Source organism: Lepus europaeus, chromosome X (assembly GCF_033115175.1).
Source record: "Lepus europaeus isolate LE1 chromosome X, mLepTim1.pri, whole genome shotgun sequence".
NCBI classification, from domain to species: domain Eukaryota; kingdom Metazoa; phylum Chordata; class Mammalia; order Lagomorpha; family Leporidae; genus Lepus; species Lepus europaeus.
In genome coordinates this window covers 23,633,286-23,657,162 of record NC_084850.1, presented here as the reverse complement: position 1 = coordinate 23,657,162, position 23,877 = coordinate 23,633,286, and the positions used below count along the sequence as shown (strand labels likewise).

Sequence of the window (23,877 nt, the reverse complement as noted above, 5' to 3'; positions counted from 1 at the left end):
TTCAGGCTCACTTTGCTATCCTATTTGCATGACATAGTGCAGAGCTTTTTGCAGCACTCCAACAGGAGGAGCAACCAGAGCCAGCTTTGTGGGGTGATGTGATTTCAGGGGTACTGGGAAATCCAGCCCCTTCCACTCATAGTTGGCCAGGGATCCACAACTTAGGGTTTACTCCTTTGGTTTAAGGGTCTGCCTCTTGTGCATGTGTGCAGTACGAGGAGGATAGGGTATAAGGCATAGGGACTCATTAGCCATCATCAGTCATTTAGATAGGAGAGAGACTAAGTAATCCTTAATATATCCCTCAAGCAGTCTTTATAATTGGATAGCTTGTTGGAGTAAGGGTACATTGGGGAAGGGGTACATGGCAGGGTTGCGTAGAGATGAGCACCAAATTTTGCGAAAGGAAAAGGAGGCTGAGAAGAACACTAAGGACCCCAAAGGCGAACTTGGCTGCCTTGAATTTTCCTAGGTCTGAAGACCTACCAGGAATCTCTAAAAGTAAATCTGGGGGTTGACGTTGTGGCACAGGGGTTAAGCTGCCACCTATAACTCCAGCATCCCATGGCTAGTTCTAGTCCCAGCTGCTCCACTTCCAATCCAGCTCCCTGCTAATGGCTTGGGAAAAGCAGCAGAGGATGACCCAGGTGTTTGGGCCCCCTGCATCCATGTGGGAGACCCAGATGAAGCTCCTGGTTCCTAGTTTCCACCTGGCTCATCACTGATCATTGTGGCCATCTGGGGAGTGATCCAGCAGACAGAAGATTCTCTCTCTCTCTCTCTCTAACTCTGTCTTTGAAATAAAGAAATCTTTAAATAATAAAATAAATCTTTAAAACTAAATCTGAAAACAAAGATATGAAAGATAAAGCACAAGGCTTTGCAGAGAAAATTAACAGACTGCTTTTTAGTTAAATATTGTCTGTGATTTCTCCTTAGGTTATTATTAGCCCAACCTCATCTTCCATCACTGATGCCCTGCACACTGACACCCACAGGGTGGGGGTAGGGATCTTTTTTTTTGTCCAAGGCTGTATTTGGCTATGTATAACGTCATTCACAGGCCATACACAATCATCAACTTAAACATTAGCCTGCTACAGGTGAATTGAATTTCAAGTCCTGCCTGTGGTTGCCTTGTCAGGGTCAGATCAAATGGTTTTGTAGAACTTATATGGCATGCAGGCCAGACACTCCCCACCCCTGCTAAGCAAACCCAGCTCCTCCTCCCTATGCCCCACCTTGCTGCCCCACCTGGCCCATGTTGTTCCCTTCAGGCTCAACACTGCCTGCTTTACCTATCTGTCCAAAGAATGCTGTCTTCTCGAGGCTTCCTTCCTTCTGATGTCCACAGCTGAAGCAGTCACACCTTCCTCTGAACCCCCAAGAAAGGGTTATCTGGACTTCTCCTAGGGAAGCCTGGTTTTTTTTTTTTTTTTGGACAGGCAGAGTGGATAGTGAGAGAGAGACAGAGAGAAAGGTCTTCCTTTTTGCCATTGGTTCACCCTCCAATGGCTACTGCAGCCAGTGCATCGTGCTGATCCGAAGCCAGGAGCCAGGTGCTTCTCCTGGTCTCCCATGCGGGTGCAGGGCCCAAGCACCTGGGCCATCCTCCACTGCCTTCCCGGGCCATAGCAGAGAGCTGGCCTGGAAGAGGGGCAACCGGGATAGAATCCGGCGCCCCAACCGGGATTAGAACCTGGTGTGCCGGCGCCGCAAGGTGGAGGATTAGCCTGTTAAGCCACGGCGCCGGCCAAGTGAAGCCTGTTCATCATATCTTGTAATGTGTATTCATGCCTAAGTCTTCTTTTTCCTTCCAGGTTGTGGGCATCTTGGAAAGAGTGCAGTTTCTCTTTATGTCTCCCATCCTCTCTTCCCACGGAGTTGACTGGTCCAGAATCTTGAAAAAATAGCCAGTCACTGAGAATTGCTTTGTAGTTGAGTCTCTGGAGTCAGAAAGTTCTGGAAGCAGGCCCCATTCTATGTTACTTAAACCTCTCTAAGTTTTGTGTTTTTTTCATCTCTAAGCACTCATTTCACAGAGTTGTGAGTTTTCAATGAAATAACCCATGAGTGTTTAGCACAGCGCAAGACATCTGGTATACCTTGCACAATTATGATTATTCTCCAGAGATATCTGGTACAGCCTTGCACAATTGTAGTTATTTGCCAGAGATACAGTTTGCCTCCTAATCAAATGTGTGGTTCTCTAAGGCCCCTGTTAGCAATAACCCAATAGAGCCATTATCCCCAAAGCAAAGGGAATCACGTTGGGAGGCCTTGGGGCAAGGGTTTGTGAACTGACCTGACTCGCACTATATTTACAGCAACATTTACCCCCATGAAAATACAGGGAAAGATAGGAACTGGTTTCAACTTGAATTCAATCTATTTCTGTGGCCCAGATGCTGGAAGCCACCGCAGCCTCCAGTCCCTGAACAGCGGTTTGTAGAGATGGCATAGCGGCAGTTTTTCATTTTCCGGAGTCCACTCACCCTTCCTAGAATCTCAATGCCTCATTGATTCATAATACAGTGCATAAAGATTTCATTTTTCCTGCCCACAGTGATACATTATAGAGGCAATCTGTTTTGCCACTGAAAAGTTTGCTTAGTTGAAAAATTTGGAGTTTTGACATTCAGGAAATTACAGTCATCTGTAAAACACGATTGATATGCCAAGGCTAACATTTTCATTGCGCTCGCGGAGCCAGAATAACTATGATAAAATATGTGTTACCCCACACACATTTCAGGATCTTTTAAGGAAACATTAGTTAGCTCTGAGAACCCCTCCCAGAACTCCAGGACTATAAAGAGTGTGCCAGTTTGCCATTCGCCATTCACAAAGATACCGCCAATGGCCAAGCCAAGACCCAGGTTCTATGACAAAGCAAATGCTCAACACGTTTCCTGACTAGGTCCTGCTATGAAGATCGAAGCTATATTTTTTTGTACCACTAGGTTACAGCCGCAAAACAGAATAAAGAAAAATGAGTTTGAGAAGTCCACCACCATTTCGGAATTGCTACCCAGACACAAAAGGCACTGGGTAGAGCTAAAAGCCAAGGCTTACAAAAATTAGATTGTCCTTTATCTACTTTGAATTTAAACTTGGTCTCTATATTTTTACACCTAAGCATTTCTTTGTCTCCTTCCAGGTGCAATTTTCAGTGTTAAATGCTATCAGAAGCCCAGGGCTCTGGAACTGTCCACTTGTTTCACTTGATTTCAGAATGATAAATGAATCAATTTAGCTGATGGGTATGAATGACCTCCATGGCCACAGCGAGGGTTAGATGATGGGCAGTTGTTACTTAGTCCTCCTGCATTGGAGCCCATAGGAAGTGTACACATAAACTGTGTGATGCCAAGGCACAGGAGAGATACCAATGCCCTTGAGATTGGAAATGACTTAGTGATCCTTATCTAGCCCCAGGTCAGCTTCTTCATGCTGAAAACATGTGAGTAGGTCACACTCATTCATCAAGCAGTCTTCAAAATGCCTCACGGGAGTACTGCACACACCCATATTCCGACAATTATTGCAAGTGCTCTGCTGACTTTTCATTATCTGTTAGATACAATTCTAAGCCATGAATAAGCATTAATTCACTTAATTATTATGACTACCCTATGAGACAGGTGCTAGTATTACCGTCCTCATTTTATGGATGAAGAAACCATGGTACAGAGAGGCTGAACAACTCTCCCTGAGTTACACAACTAAGCTAGTAAAAGGGAGACCTGGGATTCGGTTCCCCAACAAGGTGGCTGCAGAGTTCACACATGTGATCTGTATGTTTCCTTGCCCAAAGCATATTTTTAAAAGCTACTTTTTGTCATACATACTGCTTGGATGCTTCCTCAAGTGCCCCATGCCTAGAGTAGGGAGGCTTTCTTGTCTTCCTGAAACTCTTGGCAAAACTTGACTTTCTTCCTATACCACATTAAGCCTCTTTCAGGTAACAACTTAGCTTTAATCACTTCCTAACACTGCTTGCACAGATGCTACAGGGCTAAGGCTAAGGTCAAAGGCGTGTGAAGTGGAGATGGATGCCAAAGACACAGCTAGGCAAAGACCATGCCTACATAGGAGCATTTCGGTCTTCCAGCAGGGGGATGAGAGACAAAGTGATTTCTCTGGGAGCAGCTGAGGATCCACAAGGCTGACACTTTGAAGGTATCCATATTTAGGGTTCATGGGTGCCCCTGCTTTTTTCAGCCTTAGTTGAGCTCATCTGGCAATGACTGAAGGAAATTGAGAAGTAGGAGAGTTCAGAGGACTCAATGGAAGAAGAGGGTAAGGGGTCATAGAGGCTGGAGGGATAGAGAAGAGACTGGGAAACAAAGGGGAATCAGGGGACCAGGATGGAAAAGAAAAACGAAGGGAGGATGGGGGTGAAAGCACAGGAGGCATCATAAAGTAGACTGGAAAGGAGGAAGTGATGTGTATGGCACAAGGTGAGGTGTGGACAAGGTCTAGAGAGGAGGGAGACTGAGGGAAAAGGCAGATGGAGACGCTCTCCCTCCCAGCTGGCTTGCATGATGCAAACCATGTCCCCATGAGGCCTCTAGTCTCTTCTACTGGCTTTCTCTGAATGCTTGCTGGGGCCCACTGAGAGGCTCTGGCAATACCTAGGGCTCCAAATATATAACCTTGCTGTATTAGTGTGCTTTCCAATATTATAACACAATCCCTGAGGCTGCATACTTTATTAACAGATGAATTTTACATTTAGAAGTCCTCAGTTTGGCCTCTAATGAGGGCTCCCTTGGCTGAAGTGACAACATGGCGGAAACATGTGTGAGAGCGAGACAGGAAGCCAGGGAGATTCAGGGGTCAAGCTCACTCTTTCATAACAACCCATTCTTGTGAGAACTCACTCACTCCAAGAGATCAACATCAAACCCTTCCAATAGCAAAGCCCTCAGTGACCTAACAACCTCCCCCCAAGCCCCACCCCTTAAGGATTTCACCACCTCTGTCAATCACCAAACATGGGGCCCAAGCTTCTACCACACGAACTTTTGGATGACACACCACATCTGAACCCTAGCACTTGCTCTTCTCTGTCTCTGAGCACCAAGTGCCATGGCAGCCAGGACCGTCTGCTTTTCCTGAGTCTGACACTTGCTATCTTTTGACTGGAACAAGGGTGTGTACACTCTACACTCTGAATGCTGACTTTTAAGGGTGGTATTTCTGATTCTTAAATCTCTCTCTTAACCATATAGGGAATCCTCTGAGCGCTTGGGTGACTGACATATGAATCCTCTAGTAATCACTAGCTTGCAATTATTAACACAGACTTTATTGGAGAGTAAGCTAAGACAGAGACAGTTAGGGTCCGTGAGACTGGGACATTCTGCATGGGAGGAAAGGCGCTGCTGAAATAGTGCAGATGCTGGAGGAGGGAACCAAAAAGATGCCCTAGGGAAGAATGGAGCAAGTGCCCCAAATACTCCCCTACCTGAGCCACTTCCCCAGAGTTGGTCTACTATATAAAGTGAGAGAACCCTCAGACGTTCTAGGTTCTACATAATCAGTCTTCTCAGCTTATATGGTGCACATGGACTTAACCTTCAGAAATAGTTCTTAAGTACCTGGCCATAAGTGAGAAAGTCTTTGGAAGTCACTTCAAATGCTTTGTGGAAGTAGGCGGGATATAAAATAAATATATATATGGGGCAGAAATAGAAAGCCTTTGTCCCTTGTTTGTCTTCAAGATGTCTTAGAAATTGATTTAAAGGGCTTTATTATGCTGTGAGTCACACAAGTTGGCTTCTGGCAGGTTTTGAGATCTAGACTTCATAAAAAACAAACAAACAAACAAACAAACAAAAAAAAACAATGTGTTGTAGGAAAAAAAAATGCCAGGGTATTCTTTTTTTTTTTTATTTTTGACAGGCAGAGTGGACAGTGAGAGAGAGAGAGACAGAGAGAAAGGTCTTCCTTTGCCGTTGGTTCACCCTCTAATGGCCACCGCGGTAGCGCGCTGCGGCCGGCGCACCGCGTTGTTCCGATGGCAGGAGCCAGGTGCTTATCCTGGTCTCCCATGGGGTGCAGAGCCCAAACACTTGGGCTATCCTCCACTGCACTCCCTGGCCACAGCAGAGAGCTGGCCTGGAAGCGGGGCAACCGGGACAGGATCGGTGCCCCGACCGGGACTAGAACCCGGTGTGCCGGCGCCGCAAGGCGGAGGATTAGCCTGTTGAGCCACGGGAGCCGGCCAATGCCAGGGTATTCTGACTCAGCCGATTCTTGTGTTCCCAGCTGGGTATACCTGCCTCCTGATACCATGTGAGGAACTGAGAGATCTGTTAGGGAGTGCGAATTGGCAGCATTAGGTCTATACAGTTCCCTCTTCCTGCAGGATAAGGTGTGCGACTGGCACCCCCAAAGGGCCACTTGCATATAAAACTCTGACCATTTGTGTGGGGTGTTGAGAGTGGCAAGGCTGGGAGGTTCAAAACCTGTTTGGCATACACAAGGGTCAGGCAGTCACGGTGCCCTGGTCCCACTTAATCCAGCCAATTATTTTTTTCAGTCGCTCCTGCTTCCAACCTACTCTAACTATTCCCTTCTCTCTTGTAATAGTTCTCAGCATATCAGAAAGAAAGGCCATTGCAAGGGCTCTGCAGGTGCAAGTCAGAGAGCAGCTCCAATATGCCTCTCCCAGGAGCTTCTTGGCTGTTTTGCCATCCCAACCCCCCTGAACAAAGTTCTCCAGCTTCATTGATTCAATCTGTTACCCACTTAGCAATTTGCTTCATTTCTCTCCCTAGACAGTTTGTTTCACACCTCCCCTTGTTGTTCTGTTTCTTCTATCACCAGGATGATCGATGACCCACTAGGTATTTACATTTAAAAAGCAATTGCATTTACATAAGATAGCTCTTATCTACCGCTGAAAGAGGCACAACTATAATACATATATAATAGAAGGAACTCCTATTCATCACTTACATTCACTGTGCCTTCCAATAGTACAGACTGTTCTAGGAATTGGTCTATGGGGGGGGGGGCAGTATAATGCATCAGCAAAGGTAATCAATGAGTTCCAACTAATATGCTTCACACCTCGAGGTGAAAATGCACCAAAAGTATGGGAAAAACATATTTACTCCTTAAAGTTTGCTGAATTTAATTTGAGTTTTCATCGATTTCATTTAATACGAAGATTATATAATCAGGAAGTCAGCAGCAATTGAAAATACCAAATGTAGTCTTCCCCCATCAGGGCATTTTGGTAATATCTAGTAATGGCAGGAGATTCTCATTTAATTGAATTGGAAATGCAACATATATTAGCTTACAGAAACTTAATCAGTGTGATCAAATTAAAACGGGCCACTCAGAAACACCATCCTGATTAAGGCACTTGCAAACACTCCACAATTATCAGAGATTTGTGCTTGTTAATGATTTAAACTGAGGTTGCTTCTCCGGGGAGTCAGACTTGGAACTTTTTTTTTTTAACTAGACAATTAGAAAACTCCATCCTTTATTTTGAAAAATGTTGCCACAGTATTATTGACATTAATTCTCAGAGAATGCAGAATAGTAAATAGCATGTGCTGGTGATTTTTTTTCCTCCTTTTTGCAGTCTCTTTGAGATGAGGCTCATTAATCTCAAAGCTTTAGCACTTGGGAGTGGTAATGAAGTTTGGCAATGGGAAAGTGATCGTTTCTAAATGTATTAGGGGAAAACTCCACCTTTCCACTTTCTGCAAAGCAGTTCTAGGTTTCACTGAAAGGAGTTTGCTTATGCTCCTATTCCAAAGTCCCTTTGTCTGAACTGGCTGGCTGTCCTGGGTGGAAGGCTATAGAATTAGGCCATTTCTTTTAAATGTGTTCTTAGTAGACCATTACAAACACTGTCTTGGGAGTTGTGAATTACTTTCCCCCCCCTTTTAAAACTCATCTCCTCAGCCCACCACCCTGAAAATGCAGCAGTATTACATTACCTGGAAAGGATCTCATGTTTTCTAGCTCCATTATCTGTATGGATGGTGGCAATGGGAGTTGTCTGGCTATTCGTACCTTAGTCAGCAAAGCCAGCCTCCCCATTTAATAGCAGAGAATATAGACATTCAGAAAGGCCAGATGACTTTTTCTCTCTCTTTTTAAAGATTTACTTTATTTATTTGAAAGGCACGGTTAGAGAGAGAGGGAGGGAGAGAAAGAGAGAGGTCTTCAATCTGCTGGTTCACTCCCTAAATGGCCATGACAGCCAGAGCCGGGCCAGGCCAAAGCCAAGAGCTTCTTCAGGGTTTCCCATGTGGTTCAGAGGTCCAAGGACTTGGGGCATCTTCCTGCCTCTGCCTTCCCAGGCCATTAGCAGGGAGCTGGATCAGAAGTGGAGCAGCAGGGACTCACATCGTCACCCACATGGGATGCCAGTGCTGCAGGCTGCAGCTTAACCCACTACCCCACAATGTCGGCCCCCAGGTGACTTTCTCAAAGTGGCACAGTTAGTTTGGGTCAGATCTGGGGGGTAGAAGACATCTTTTGCCTTTCAGCTTTTTCTGTCTCTCACTGCTGCTTGTGCCAAGCCCAGTCTCAATTAAGAAAAATTCCGAGTCATTGGAATCTGCCTTAAAAGGATAGTGCCCTACTGAATTTGTCACTCCTTTAATGAAATGGCTGCTGTGAGGCAAGAATATGAAGAAGAGCAGGGAAACTGTGCGGTGAGCTGAAACGAGGTATCCAACTTCCAACAGGTCCTGCAGCCTGCTATGGCTGAAGCCAGGCCAAGGAAGATGATCCTAACATCCATCAAAACCACATTGAGGTTCAACTCATAGAAGCATAGAGTAGAATGATGGTTACCAGGGGGCAAGGAAATGGGGAGTTGATGGTTGAAGGGTACAAACTTTCAGTTACACAAGATATGTTCCAGAGAGCTTCTGTACAGCATAATGTCTACAATGCTGTATTGCAGATTGAAATTTGCCAGAAGGGTAGATCTTATTTTAAGAATTATTTCCACAACCCAATCAAACCAAACCAATAATAATAAAGTGAGCAAGAGGAAACTTTGAGAGGTGATGGTGGTGATGATTTTATAGATGTATATTATCCCCAAAGTCACGGAGATGTACACATTTAATATATGCAGCTTTTTTTTACACGTCAATCATACCTCCAGAAAGTGGTTTTAAAAAAAGCACTCTCAGGCACGATTTCCCAGACAATGGTTGAGAAAGGCAGCAATAAGCGGTAGGTTCAGATAGAGAGGCCTGTTAGGTGGTAAGAGCGTCCCAGAAGTGCTCCCGGCCGCTGTCTGTGCTATCATGGGCATCAGGGGAATGTAATGAGTTCTCCGCTTGGTTCAATTCCAAAACCCTTAGCACAATGTTCTTTGTTTAAAATAAGCTCAAGGAGGACTTACTGATTTACTCATTCATTTTGTTATTTTTTAAAAATGGGGCCATGTCATTTTCATCTTTTCACCTATGGAATTCTAGTGCACCCCCTTTCTGCCCTTATGACAAGGTAAACAAGAGAGTAGGTGGTCTTTCCCAGGGGATGTGGCAGACACTTCACTGTGTTTCCTGAGACACCGTGTAGATATGTCTCATGTCTACACATATTACTGAGAGCCCATTTTGGACTCAACTAGGTTGTACAGATGACTGAAGAAGCATGCCCACCTTTCCTTTAGGAGTCATGCACATAGCTTAGCTGGAGAAATACGCAAACAGAGCGAAAGTTAACAATAAAGAAGAGAGCTGTCATTTCCAGAACTTTGTCTTTCATTACTCAGCATCCATCCAGAGTCCTTCCAACCACGCCTCTAGTTGCATCTTCCTTACAAAGCACACCGCTGTGTTCTTTGTATTTTAGTTGTTTGGTGTAGGGGCGAATTCTCTACTAAAAATAAGACATTTCAGAGCAGTGATAGAATTGGTACTTTTCAGTTTCATTATCTCCACCTTCTCCCCTCCTTCGCTCACTTCCACCTCTCTACATCCATCCCACTCCAGCATTCATACTGTGGCCATTACATGTTGCGTACATGATAAATACAAAGGTACTTCCAAGAGATCAGGAAAAAATGGAATTGAAAAATAAGTTTATTTTGGTGCAAAAAATCTGAAGTCCATCTATAGAAGGGGTCTTCAAAAATTCCTGAAAAAGATGTTTTAAGAACAAGCTATGCATGAATTTCCAAATTTTTACCCCCAGATAAACTTGTCTTTTAATTCCATCCTTTCACAAAATTTTTGAAGTACTCTTGTATTTGTCAATTAATTAACGACCATGTGAATGACACAAACCAGTACCTGGTTAAATGCTAAAAGGAGATGGTTTGAGGAGGGAGAGATGCTCTGAGGCAGCATCAGGAGACACATGATGGAGAAAATGGCATGTCAACTGTTTGGAAATATGAGTAATAATGATGATTTCATTTAAGGAGCATCGCTATATACCAGAAGATTGGTGTAAGTCATCTCACTGAATTCTCAAACAATCTCTACGAGAGACAGAGGCCCAATTATTATTCCAATTTTACAGATGAGGAAAGTGAGGCTCAAGGAAGTTTAGTAACTTGTCCGACGTGCTAAAGCTGGGATACAAATCCATGTTACCCCAATTTAAAAGACTAAGCTCTTTCTACTACATTGGGATCTGGACATGTGTAGAGGAAGGAAAGAGATCATTCAAGATAGGGGCAATGGTCCAGAAAAAAAGATGTATTTGGCAGACAAGGAGGATATCAGCACAACCAAGGGGAAGGCTGGACTTAATAATGGCATTATAGTCAATAAACATAATAAAAATCACTAGAAAGAGAATTAAAAATTATAATAAGAAAATGCATAGGATTATATAAAATACCTACAAGGAATAAATATTAGAAGAATCCACAGGCCTTTTAATGGCTTTGTAATTAACAAGGCAGACTTTGGTATAAACATTCACCTGACTATTTTCCAAGAGAGGATGGCTTAAGCAACTAATATAATCCTCTCCTTTAGCTAATGGTCTTTTCTCCTCCCACAGGTTTCAGTACAGCCTAGCACAGTTTAAGGAAACGGCATGGAAATAGTGTGTGTTCATTTAGTCTTGAGAGCAGAAGCCAGTTGGGGAGCATTACTCAAAACCTGTGGCATTTTTGGCTCCAAGTGTTTCAGGTATAGCCTGGGAGTAGCTGCAATCTTAGGGAACAATCACCTGTCAGTCTGCTCCCTTTCATCTTTCAGAGCAATTTGGCTATATGAAGGAAAGTGTTCATTTTTTTTTCTTTTTTTTTTAAGGAGCTTGCAGAAGTGAGAAAGGGGATAGTAATACTGTCTCAGAGCCAGAAATGCTTTGGCTGTCACTGAGCAGGTGGAGTGTGGTAGATAAAAGCAGTTATCCCATACTTTGGTCCCTGAATAGTCTCAAGCTGGGGCCACACCATTGGTGATCAAACTCATTCTTGGCAGCTGGACTTTTAAAAAATGAAATCTAGGCAGATCACAATACATAAAACTAATTAAAATGGCATTGTTCAGGAAGTGGGTGAGTGGGGGCATGAGCCCCATCTATTTATCATTTCAGCCCACTCATCATCCCCACTTAGGACAGGTTCTGACATCCTGCCTCCAAGCTCAAAGGCTGTACAGAGCATAGATGGAAAACCACTGCTCTACACAGGGGAAGGACGTGGCAAACACACTACAACGGCCGTGTGAGCCTCGCTTGCTTCTTTCTGTCTCTTTTTGCCTTTGCCACCTAGTACGAGCCAAAATTGGAATAGAGAATGGTGACCGTGACCAGTAGGCAGAGACTCCCCATCAAGGAGGCATCTGCAGGGAGAGGAGGAGGTAGGAGAGATCATTCTTTTGCCTTGGCACGCCGACTGCCTGGCACAATTGCCTTGCTCATTGCAGAGACTCAGTAACGAATGGGAACACTGTGTCTCAAATTATAAGAAAGCAGAAAAAGTAAACAGCCATCAACAATCATACGCATTTGTTTCTTCCCTGCCATCAGGTGAGAGCTGGAGACCCAGACAAACAAGTAAAGAAACCCACAGCCTCGAGGCTTGATGCATTTTCAAGTATGCCCCGTTAGTCCCTGAAATACCGCTGTTAAAGGAGGGCAATTGCGAAATGAATATTTGGCAAGGTGCTAGGCATATGGTTGGACCAGGACATGATGGTCTGGGGGAGGAAAGGGGCAACAGCTGCAAGTCTGGCCCAAGGCCGGCCAGAAGACATTCTCAAGGCAGAGAGTGTGAGCCTGTCAACCGGACTCAGGTGGAGATGTACTTTTTCCAAAGTTCCTGAAAAGCAGTAGAAAGAGTGCCCATGTGACGAGTTGTTATCTATCTATTTTTGCAGATTCTTTAGAGACATTATATTGCTTGTTTTCACACCCTCCTGGTGGTGCCAGGAGGAATGGAAGAACAAGTATTTGCATTTCACAGAAGGAGTTGGGTGACTCACATGGATGGGTAGTGGCAATGTACTATTTTTGGACAGAGATCACATCTGGAACAGGTGCCCTGGAACCTACTGTGAAGGTACAAAATCACTTGTTCACCCTTGAAAGGTCCATAGGCATGAAAGAGTGAAGACTGGTGAGAGAGTACCTCAACAAAGCCGGGAAATACGTATCTCCTCCTCAATTAGGTGGACAAAGACGAGCCACTTGGAAGGAAGCCCAGCATTCCTAATACTGTCGAATGTGATGTGTGAAGCCAAAAATGCAAAATCCCTCAGACTCCAGGCCTGGAAGAATCACCACTCTGCGACAGCTTCACAACCCAGGCAGGCTAAGATTTGGCATGGACCCTGCCACCTAAGCAATTGATGAATTTGCCTTGAATCAACATCATGGAGTAGATTTTAGAATAAATAAGATAATGCATGCACTTAAAGCACTTCAAATAGGGCCTGGTGCATAGGAAACAATAAATGATATTTCTTGTTATTTAGGAAGCCCTGGGCCTAATTATATTTGGCAGCCTTTACTGCATTTCTTGGAAAGGAATTCTTTAAGGTCTCTACCTGTGTGGAAAAGTATAAAGTAGGATTTTCTTGTGGTGGAGGGAGGATCAGGTACCTCAAATTATTTGACTGAAATTTCAGAGTGGTCTGAACTTCAGACCTATGGAGCAGGAAAAAAAAAAAAAACAAGATTTAGAGTTAAATGGGCCTTAGTTTCTATCATGGGCCTGCCATTTACTTTCTGTGGCTTTGAGAAAACTATGCCACTTCTTTGGCCTTAATTTTCCCATCTTTAAGCTGTAGATACAATGCTAGCAGGCATTTCAAGCCAAATTTACCTCCCTTCCCATCATGTCACCCAATTCTCTCTGAGTTTTACACACAGTGATGGCTGCAAAACTGTGTTAGCTGTGCCAGACTGCACATGGCTGGCCAGCTGATCATTCGGATGAAATGATTCAGTCAATTCAAGCCAGCAGTTTCTTCCGTTATCCCCATCTTCTTCCCTCAACCCCACTCAAATGATCCCAGACAGAAGCCCCTTGGGAATCATATAACTACAGGGAGAACTTCAAAAAGTTCATATACAACGTGCATCTTTTAATTCCATTTCCCCACAAACTTCTTATAATTTCATGTAACCTTGAAGCAACATGATGCGTCTCTATCTTCCCAACCCAGTCTTTGCAGGATTCTAGGCACCTGTACACTGATGTTTTGTGCTTCAAATGCATGTGACATCTGAATTATCTAGTGTAAATGCTATCTCAAGTAGGCACGAACAGACGGTGGGTGAATTGATTGCTTAGCACTGCCAGCATTTTCTAGACAAAATTTATAGTTTACTCATCAGTGAGCTGAGTCCTGCTTCATTTTTCTTTTTTCTTTTCTTTTTCTTTTTTTTTCTTAAACATTAGCATGCAACCATCCTAGAAACCCAAGCATGTTCTGTATTGAAGTCATAGTCACTGATCAATAATGTGGTTTTATTTCTGACTGCCATGCTCCCCAGTCTCAGACCGCTTACACAGAACACAGTAATAGAAGCATCAGGGCCAGATGTCGGTGATGGAGTCCCAAGCAAGATGACCCTTACTCTCTTATTAAGGAGATGGTGAGAATTCCTCACTCCTCACGGCTTCTGCAGAACCTTCCATTCCTTCAACACTATTCTCTCTAATCAAGTCCTCCAATGGCACGACCAATCTTCTCATATATGTGACTCTAGGCCTAATATAGTCTTTAACTAAAAAGGAGGATCTCCAGAAGGAATGAATGAACTTAACCTCATGGAACCAGCCCAGATACAGTCTGGGTATTGGCCTCATCAACTATTCACTGTGTGACCCTGAACAAGTCAATGGTAACTCAGATTCCTCCTCGGTAAAGAGGGCTAGCAAGCCTTACTTGGTAGGCCTATTGTAATGATTAAAAAATAATAATGTGTAAAGCAGCTAGCAAAGTTCTTGACACACAGAAAGCACTCCATAAAATGTAGTTAATAAAAACATATATTTTACATATATATGAGGGGATGTTCTAATTTCCTTTGCATGCATTAACTCATTTAAATACAACAAATCTTTCCTTAAATATCACCATTTAGAGGAGTTTCCCCAAACCACTTTACATTACAAATTTCTTGTCCCCTCCTAATGCCTTTCCCTTTCCTCTGCATGATCCCTATTATGACATATTCCCCTTTAAAATAGTAAATGTTTTACTTATTTGTGTAATGACTATATCCTTCCACTAGAATGAGCACAAAGACAGGAAATTTTATCTGTTTCACTCTCTGCTGTAGCCTGAGAGCCGAGATAATACCTGGTACGTAGAATGCCCTCAATAAAATTGTGGAATGAAGAATGGAACCATTGCAAAAGTTCTATGAAGCAGGCACTATTAGTATTCTCTTTTAAACTGATATAAAGACAGATGAAATAACCTGCCCACGGTACTGCGAGAATCTGAAAGCAGCAATTGGGCTCTAGCCTTTGCCATCCTAACAACTATACTACATTGCCTCTTTTAAAGAACTTAAAGGGCCTGGGATTGTAGTGTAGTGAGTCATATGGACACTGGTTCGTGTCCCAGCTGCTCCACTTCTGGCCCAGTTCTCAGATAATGTGCCTAGGAAAGCAGCGGAAAATGGCCCAAGTGTTTAGGCCTTTAAACCCATGTAAGAGACTGGGATGAAGCTCTTGGCTTTGGCCTGGCTCAGCCCCGGCTGATGTGGCCATCTGGAGAATGAAGCAGTGGATAGAAGATCTCTCTCTGTCTCTCCCCCTCTCTCTATAGCTCTTTCAAATAAATAAATAAATCTCTTTAAAAAGAACTTATGGAAAGAGAGAAAGAGAGAGAATAAGAAGGAGGAGGAAAGAATAACAGATAGAGTGAATGTGATTCTTTAAATTTTAGGGTTTACTTTTCATTCTATTTTTCACTATTGGTTCTACTTCTCTGTGAATAGAATCTACTTCCTTTGATGAAATGTCCATATAATACTTTGGGAATTTAGCTTTGCCAGCGTAACAAAGGTGGTGACCAACTATTTGTTCCAAAAACAGCATCTTCAAAGAACATTTCCAGTGTTCAACTATTTCTGCACTGGTATTTGTGTCTTTCTACAAAATTAAATGAGTGGAAATTATCTACACAGTCAAAAAATCATAGCTATTCAACACTGTATTGGAGGTTTTAACCAGTACAATAAGGCAAGGAAAGAAGACATCCATTTTGGGAAGGAAGAATAAAACTGTACACTGCAAATTCTCTCCCCAAACTGTATTCTATATGTTGTGTGTGAGCGTGGGTGCAAATTGTTGAAGTCTATGATTAGCATAGGTTTTATGTCCTGTATATAAAGTCATACTAAGAATTAACCATAATGAAGGAGATGGGAGGTGGGATGGGAGCTGGGGGGGTATGGGGGAAAGAACCACCATATTCCTAAAGTTATGTCTGTGTAAAAATGCATTGATTAAATAAAAATTTAAAAAACTGCACTTATGTCTTCACAGATGACTCAATCACCCACATAGAATATCAAATGGAATCGAATAAAATAATAATATTTACCATAGGATCAAATGTGTGAAATGTTTAGGGATATATCTGACAAAAGATAGGAAAGATGTAGGCTCTGCAACCTATAAGACATTGATGAGTGAAATTAAAGAAGATCTAAATAAGTGGAGACATCAAGTTCATTGGGATTTGAAACATTTAAAATGTTAGTTCCCATCAAATTTGACAGATTCAATGCAGTCACTGCCAAATCTCAGAAGGCCTTTTTTCTTCTGGTGGACATTTATACATGAATTCTGAAATCCACACGGAAATAGAAGGGACCTAGAATATCTAAAACATCTTTGAAAAAGGATGAATGATGTTGGAAGCTTCACTGCATCTGATTTCAAGATTTATGATAAAGCTAGAGTAATTGAGACAGGGTGATATTGTCATAAACATAAACATATTGATGAATGGAATAGCACTGAGAGTCAAGAGAAAGACCGCAGTACATATGAGCAACTTATTTTCAACAATGGCACTATCACTTTATAACCCTATGTAAAACCAAACTAAACCTTGACCTCTATCATGTACCATGCATAAAACTTAATTTAAAATGTCAGTTGGCTTAAAGGTAGAGCCTAAAACTATATAATTTCTAAAAGAAAAAGTAAAAGAAAACCTTTGGGTTAGCCAGAGATTTCTTAGATATGAAATCAAAAGAAAAATACAGAAAAGAAAAACAATGAGAAATTGGACCTCAAATTAAAAACTACCTTAGAATGTTTCTGTACCTCAGATTTCTAGTAAATGAAGTCATAACAATTTTTTGGACAGCATTGAGTTTTGCACTCTATTTCCATAATCTCTTTTTTTAAAAAAATTTTTGCCAGGCAGAATTAGACAGTGAGAGAGAGAGAGAGAGAGAGAGTGTGAGTTACAGACAATGAGAGACAGAGAAAGGTCTTCCTTCCATTGGTTCACCCTCCAATGGCCGCTACGGCCAGCACTGCACCAATCCAAAGCCAGGAGCCGGGTGCTTCCTCCTGGTCTCCCATGCGGGTGCACTTGGGCCATCCTCCACTGCCCTCCTGGGCCACAGCAGAGAGCTGGACTAGAAGAGGAGCAACCGGAACTAGTACCCAGCGCCCCGACCGGGACTAGAACCCGGGGTGCCGGCGCCACAGGTGGAGGACTAGCCAAATGAGCCACGGCGCGGGCCTCCACAATCTCTTAATACTGCAAACCATTGTTGGTCATACCTAATTAGTTAGCTATCCACAAACCAACAAATTCGGATTAGAGGAATTAGTCAATGCAATTGATTTGGTCTCTGTGATTCTCTACACTCAGAGACAGTTTGGTTGAGACCTAAAAATGGAGAAATAGATAAATACACAACTGGGAAGAGAAAGGGATAGGAAGAGGGAGAGTTGGAGGGAGGGAGGGAGGGAGAGAGATTTTCTGATTATTTGTAGAAAAAAAAACAGAAGAATCCCATTTAACACTGCTCTTAATATGCCTAAGTTATCTTGAGTGGAAGAAAAATTGGTGACATCCCAACCAATACCTGGCAGGGAACTGGAGCTTTGCCAATGAGACTTCTCAACTATGTATGTCACAGGGATGGGAAAAAGACCCTTTAAAGACCCCCGTTCCAGAGTGGCAGCATGCTGCCTCCATAAGGAAACTACTTCCTGCTTTCCAAGGCTCAATTAGCAAAACACTCTTCTTGACTAAGCTGCAGAACCACGAGCAGCATGGACAGTCACATATTTGGCAGGAGCACTTATTATGTTAGTAAGTGTATTACACAGCCTCGGCAGGAAATGTTTCCATGGTTGGACTGTTTCTTCTTGGATCTGCCACTCATTTCTTGTCTTATTCAATCTGTTGGCATTATTTATATAGTCTTAGTGATGCTGGGGCATCTGCTTCTCCATTTCAGGGGCTGGCAAAGCAATATAACCAGGCAAACTGAGCCAAGCAGAGCTCATCAGAATTGTACTGGCCAGAATTACAATAGCCAGGTCACACTGTCCTCAGCTGCATATGTTGGCAGCTGAAACGAGCATATCACTAGATGACACCAAGTGAGCACTTGCCATGAGCCAGGCATTAAGAATACCTTACTCAGATTTGCATATTTAATATTTATAACAGCCCAATCAGGTAGGTACAAAGTTAATAAGTGCAAGAGCCAGGATTCAAATCCAGGTCTATCTGACTCCAAATTTCATGTTCTTTCAAATACACATAAAGTTGTCTCATTAATTTATTTAAGGATATCTTTGAACATGCCTGTACTGCAACAGCTTAGCAGTAGGTAAAACATAAAAGTATGTCAAGTCTATGCTATTTATCTCTGGCTATTGAAAATCTTTCTCAAGTGGCTCAGGCTACTTTCCTGTCTTATTAATGAATGCACTTTCTGGGATAGGTTTGACATTTGGTGGTGTTGTGACTGAAGGTCTCACACTATCCTGGATGGAGAATATTGAAAGAAAAGGCAATTAGGTTCCACATAAACTCATCTGCAGAACACTCTGCTAAAAGTTGTTTTGAAGAATACATTCTAACATTGGTTACGCTGCTTTTTACATCTGTTGTTTTCTACAAGGCAGCAATTGCAAACAAAAACAAGAGAGGAAAAGACAAGCAGTTTAATGCTTTGGTTTGTCACAAGTTTTTAGTGGTATTAGCCTTAGTCTGATAACTAAACTAAGGCATAACTAACTAACATGATCATCACATACCATTACCTCCACTATTTGAAAAGTCAGATACTTGTCCTTTTGATTGTTATATTCCTCTAGTATACAACCATTTTGAAGTGAAAACACACACACACACACACAGAGTCTTTCATACACACAGGGAGACAAAATTAGTGGTTTTAGGAGCAGTCTTAACATGGCTCTCAATTGGAGGAAATGACAATCACGATATCATATGCAGGACCCTGGACTCCAGCACTGAACATGTAAACAGCTGAATCTGAACATAAAACTGCACCGTGCTGAGTTCACACAGAGCAAGCAAGACTCCGTCTTTTCTTTCTAAAGCAGTAAAGTTTTTCTTCCGGCTGCTTCCAACCAAAACCAAAGGGGTGTGGATATGTTTCGTTTACTCATGAAGCTGTGTGCTCCTCTCTGCTGAGACACTTTTGGCGAAAACAAGTTGGAGTCAAGCTGCCTGTGGCACCTGCTACGAGGGTCAGTCCCATGTAAATTCGTGAAGTCAGCAAGGTTTGATTTGATCATCTCATAGACCCCTTTTATACACATTTCTCCCCAGAGTAGTATCCCCCTTTCTCTTGGTTTAATTCATTTCAGCCAACGCTGATAGTACTTAATTCAACACTTAAGGTATCATTTCTAGGAACTGCTTGTGAGCTCTACTCTGGCCCTTAGACTTGTGGCCTTCACCAGTATTTGAAAATTGGACTTGGTCCTTGTCATTCCCTAGCCTGAACCTATTGTGAAAACCATCTCAAGCTGCTTGCATCTCAAGCATCTCAACTGCTTGCAATCTCATCCTTCAGTGGATGCCTCTGAATGTGTGTATAGACATTTTACATATCGTGTGTGTGTTTGTGTGTGTGTTCCTTCAGTCTTGGGTGGATAATATGAGGAAAAAAGGCTGTAGTGATCTATGCCTTTGCTTTATTGCTTTACGGGTGGCAGTGTATATTAAAGGCTCTAGCTAGCTCAACAATAACGTTGAGAAAAAGGGACTGTCCAAACAGAAACCAGAAAGATATTATCGCAGAGAAAACTGAAGTGTTCTAGGAATGCATGCCTTTTTGTTTCCTCACCGCTGTTGCTTCATTTTACAAAAAGTATGATGACCCCAATTTCTCCAAAAAGTTTCTGCTTGCAGAACAACTAGTCGAGTCCATCCACACAAACACCATATGAAATGGAGCAGAGAGCACTTGGCTGGGCATCCTGACACCTAGCTCCTGGCCTTCTTTGGTGTGACTAGCTGAAGTATCTTGCTCTCTGGGAGAAGAACTATGGCACACATTATAGTGCAATGTGTGCTGCACAAGTATTAGAAGCAGGGTTCTAGGCTGTTATCTGCTACTAACCAGACGCACGACTGAGAAAGTGGCTTACCTTTCTTGAGTCATAATGTCCTTATCTGTTCAGACAAAGAATTGGCATCATGTAAGCTATATATACATGCTGATACAAAATGGCAATTTTTAAGAAGGCTCTTTGTAGCTACTAAGCATGCACAGTATTGACAATTCAAGTGCTCTCTAGAAACTCCAATGGGTCAGTAAATGGATTGACCATGGCCCACTGTGTTGGCCAGAACAACAGGTTCACATCACCAAAGAGGTTCAATGGCCTAGACTTGTCGGTCATGGGTCAACCTCTGCAAAATCTAGGCTTCCTGATCTCAGTGCTATAGCTCTGCATTGATTATGTTTTCTGTCTCATCAATTTGGCTGAGTGCATAGAAGAAACTGCTTGCACCTCCCTGAAAGTCACTGGCAGGGCAGTCCAGCTCTGCTGTTCAGACATATCCCATTCCATCTGTTCCTCCCTGACACAGGGGGATGGCAACCCAGCTTAAGACCCAAGCAATGAAACAGAGCAAGCAGAACTGACACAACTTTCAAGCTTTAGGTTTTCAAAGCTAATTGGCATGAATCTCAGTAGGCTTCCAGTGGATCAAACGTCAGAAGAAGGCACAACTGGACATTCAGTTTGAGCTCTAACCAAATTTACAACCCCGACTTGTTTTGACCAATTGAGTGGTTGTCTTGCATTTTCTTCATCTGACTTCACCTTGCTACCCGCAGGGTAAGTGGATAAAACAAAAAGCTTCAGGCTTTCGTTCAAATCCCCACATGATCTCTTCCCCACTCCAACCCTGGAGGTGACTATGTGGGCTCCAGCATCTTGCGATGATGTCATTATAGCACTTAAATACCCGGTCATCATCCTCTGTCTCCCCTACTAAGATGTGAGGGGGACCTATTATATCTTACTTATCAATGTGACCTCAAGAACAATGGCACAAAGTAGATGCTTAACATATTTTAGCTATTATTACTATTATTATTTGTGTTAATGTTTCCATTAAAACTGTTCATTTGGAGACCCCAACTGGGCTCACCATTATCCTCTCTGAACCTCAATTTCCTCATGTGTAAAACAAAAATTAGAATGCCAATTTCATGTGTATTGAGTGGGTGAGTATTGATGAGAAAAACATGTATCCAGAGCTCAGAACAAGGTTGATCCAAAGCACTCACTGAGTGCATGTATTCTTTTTTGTTATGATGTGTATTTGAAGCAGCTTGAATTTTTTATTTTTCATTTCTTCAAAAAAGAGGAGAGTATATTTTCAGAAAAGAAAAAAACACTCTTCTACCTCCCAGGCTGTACCTGGCCTCAAAGGAACATAAAGAAACTCTTAACTGCTCCATATCCCGCTGTCATCAGGTCAAATAATATCTGAAACCCAAGCAGAACAGCACCCTCCATGCTGGCTGCTGTGAAAAGGCACCATGGTGGCAAAGCCCTGGGGTGCACAAATCAACCTATCATCCATTCATCATCACACACACCAAAAGCAAGGCTAGGTGGACAATGCATTGGGAACCATAAATAACAATACTCTCTCAACTGTACCGTAGGCCCTATGCTTTGATAGACACTGTTCTAAACAGTGAGAAAAATGCCCCCCAAGAGTCTCACCACAGCTGTGGAAGGTCACTACTTCTGCTGTTGATAAAGCTGTCCTAAGAAGGAGAACATGTGCAGTGACAGAAAAAGAAGCCACAGGACAAAAAATCCACAAAACCTCCCCAAAACTGATGGTAGATAGATAAGCAAGGGGAGGGGCACTGGTACACATATTTTAAAAAAGGATTTACTTTTTGTTTATTGGAAAGGCACAGTTAGGGAGAAAGGGGGGGGGGGAGAGAGAGGGAGAGAGAGGAAGAGACAGACAGGGGGGTAGAGAGAGATATCTTCCATTTGCTGGTTTACTCCCCAGATGGCCATAATGGCCAGGACTGGGCCAGGCCAAAGCCAGGATCCAGGAGCTTCTTCTGGGTCTCCCACATGCGTGCAGGGGCCCAAGCACTTTGGCCATATTCTATTGCTTTCACAGGCACATTAGCAGGGATCCAGATCAGAAGTGGAGCAGCTAGGACATGAACTGGCACCCATATGGGCTATCAGTGACGCACGCAGTGGCTTTACCTGCTATGCCACAATACCAGCCTCAGCACACATATCTTTGAGGTGATTATTGCAGCACTTCTACATCAATTAAAAAAACAAAACAAAAAAAAAGACTAACTCAATCTGTGAGTCCCTATATATGGCAAGTAAAAAGCACCTGACTCAGACTGTGTGAAGGAGGCCCTCATGGCAAAAGCTTGGGATGTCCAAATATAACAAATGTGAAATAAGACGTTTATGTACTTAAGAATGCATTTATTCAGGTCTCCTACTGCGAACAACCTGGGACTAGTATTAGGTACACATTCTCTATGTCATCTGATGTCAAATTTTACCAACTGTGCTTTTTGAGGCTTATAATGAGATTCTCCATTCAAAGAGTAAAAGAGTGGGTTCTTACACAGCCAAAAGACAAAACATTGTCCCTTTCAAAACACAATAGCTAATCACAAACATCCACACATGCGAGTTGCACAGACGGAGGCTGTAGCCTGTAGACGTCAGCATGAGAGGGTGTACACGGTGGCCAGGTCGGGGCTGCCATTTCTGCAACCATGGAGTTAAAAGCCACTCCCCAGGGCCTTATCTGTCAACTGACAGTGTGCGCTAACAATGACTTGGGACTAATTTGGAAACATTCAGTTGCTTGGGAATGTGTGCATCAATTCCTTTCCTTCATAATTTATACATCATTTTGATGGCGGTGCTTGGCAATAAATAACTGAAACAAGTTCTAACCACTCAGAGGTTTAGTCTTATATCTTCCCCAGTGCTTTTTATATTCTCCAGGATAGCCCACATTCAGCTTTCTATGCAAACCTGAAATGGTATTCAGGAGGAGAAGAAGGAAAAAAAAAACAGCCAATAGATCTTTCACTTTGGGAATTGAATATAAGATCATATTCAAAGTGCAGCATTTATAGTCCAATGCTGAATACATAAAATATATGACCATTACAAATTCACCTTTCATTGCAAAGCTGTGCTCTTGTAGTGACATATCTTATTGCTCGATTAGAGCTGTTAGCATGATGAAGGCATCTTTCATCTTTTCCTAGATGCAGGCTGGGTGTGCTTCTGCCTGGCAAAACGCCTCACACTGCCAAGAGAGAAAGCTCCCAGGGAATCTGAGTCATTCACCAGAGGGTTGCAGCCACTTCAAAGGGTAAATGCCTAATTAAAGGTATGTCATATGCATGGGATCGCACTGCTTCACACTGCCAGGCTTTGCTGAAACCAAAAGGACAGACCAGCCAATGTTGTCTTCTAGAATATGTTCAAAGACATAAATCCATCAGCACGAATATTCAGCCAATACAAGTTTTAGAAATACCAAAAAGTCATTGAGGAAATGCTACATGCTATTTACTAGGTAAATAGTAAATCATGTAAATCAGTGATGTGATTAAAATGTTAACATACTTAAACCAGTTCAAGCAGGACATTTATGGAATGGCTTCCCAGATACTTCTAACTCAAAGCTAAACCTCCACGTATGAATCAAAGGCAGATTTTCACAGATCGTGCAAATCATGAAACAATGAATCGCTTCTGCTCCTTCTCTCTTTAAGTTCTGAAACTCACAGTTCAAATCTTACCTTGCCCTTATGGACTAGTGTCCTTATCCTTCACAGGCTCGAGCTATCTTTCCAAAGCCATCTCTGACTTTCCTCTCTTTCCCCTTCCCATTCTTTCATTCTTCATGC

At 42.7% G+C, this 23,877-nt stretch overlaps 1 protein-coding gene across 3 annotated transcripts in view; it reads right to left on the bottom strand.

Annotated features, from left to right (window-relative positions):
* The window catches only part of HS6ST2 (heparan sulfate 6-O-sulfotransferase 2), a 326,372-nt gene that overhangs the window by 25,369 nt on the left and 277,126 nt on the right, over positions 1-23,877 (bottom strand). The gene's annotated exons all lie outside the window — the stretch shown is intronic.